Source organism: Schistocerca nitens, chromosome 1 (genome assembly GCF_023898315.1).
Source record: "Schistocerca nitens isolate TAMUIC-IGC-003100 chromosome 1, iqSchNite1.1, whole genome shotgun sequence".
NCBI lineage: Eukaryota > Metazoa > Arthropoda > Insecta > Orthoptera > Acrididae > Schistocerca > Schistocerca nitens.
The window spans coordinates 1,229,140,101-1,229,141,229 of NC_064614.1; the positions used below are offsets into that span (position 1 = coordinate 1,229,140,101).

At 43.8% G+C, this 1,129-nt stretch overlaps 1 pseudogene; it reads right to left on the reverse strand.

The window, feature by feature from the left end:
* Positions 1 to 336: 336 nt before the first annotated feature.
* LOC126209761 (5S ribosomal RNA) lies at positions 337 to 454 on the reverse strand (annotated as a pseudogene).
* Between the last annotated feature and the right edge of the window lie 675 nt (positions 455 to 1,129).

The following is a 1,129-nucleotide window of genomic DNA, read 5'->3' on the forward strand; positions in this document are numbered from 1 at the left end:
CTCGTAGCTTTTACGCTATGCACTTTAGATCGAATTTTTACTAGAAATCTTTTTCTTGGTTTGGTCCTTAGTACCATCTCTTGACAGTTTGTCGATGAGAGTCTCGTTCACTTTGTATAAGCTCTCCAAATTCCACCCGAACACGCCATGAAGTCCCAACGGTACCGACCGGCCACCGTGTCATCCTCAGCCCACAGGCTTTACCGAATGCGTTATGGAGGGGTATGTGATCAGCACACCGCTCTCCCGGCCGTATGTCAGTTTCCGAGACCGGAGCCGCTATTTCTCAATGAAGTACCTCCTCAGTTTGCCTCACAGGGCTGAATGCACCCCGCTTGCCAACAGCGCTCGGCAGACCGGATGGTCACCCATCCAAGTACTAGCCCAGCCCGACAGCGCTTAACTTCGGTGATCTGACAGGAACCGGTGTTACCACTGCGGCAAGGCCGTTGGCTACATTGTATAAAAGATTTGGGAGAAATTCTGAGCGGCCCTCTCAGCTCATGTAAGATGATGCTGTGGTTGACTATCAAACAAAGACAAAGAGTTACAAAATGATTTGAACAAGATATATCCCATAAATGTATTGAAATCTATTGAAGCAAGCCACCGAGAAAGATCCGAGGACACAAGATATCTGCAGGGTGCATAAAGGGGCAGTTCACCCTACACAATAAAAAATTTGAGTTCCTCTAAGTACTAAAAAAAGCACCGTTAAATTTCGGTTTCAAGATAAATCGCACAAATTCAAACATCGTCGCTTCAATTAAATAGCTAGGCATTATAATTACGAACAAGTGATATTGGAACCATTATACAGAAAATGTTGTCGGCAGTGCGGACACCAAAGAAGGTGTTTCGTTGGCGGAATGCGTACAGGATGTAACAAATCTGCTAAAGAGACTGCCTTCAGTACATGTGTCAGTCCTGTTCTGGAGTTATCGCTGTATGGTATGGAATTCTTACCAAAACTTTTTATCACGAAATAAAGGTGAAAGTGTCACCGATATGATAAATTAGTTTGGGTGGCAATCTTTAAAAGAAAGGAAGTTTTCGTGCGTAGAGATCTTTTTTCGAAATTAAAATCTTGAACCTTGTTCTGCAAATGCCAAAATTCCAGGTCTTCCCA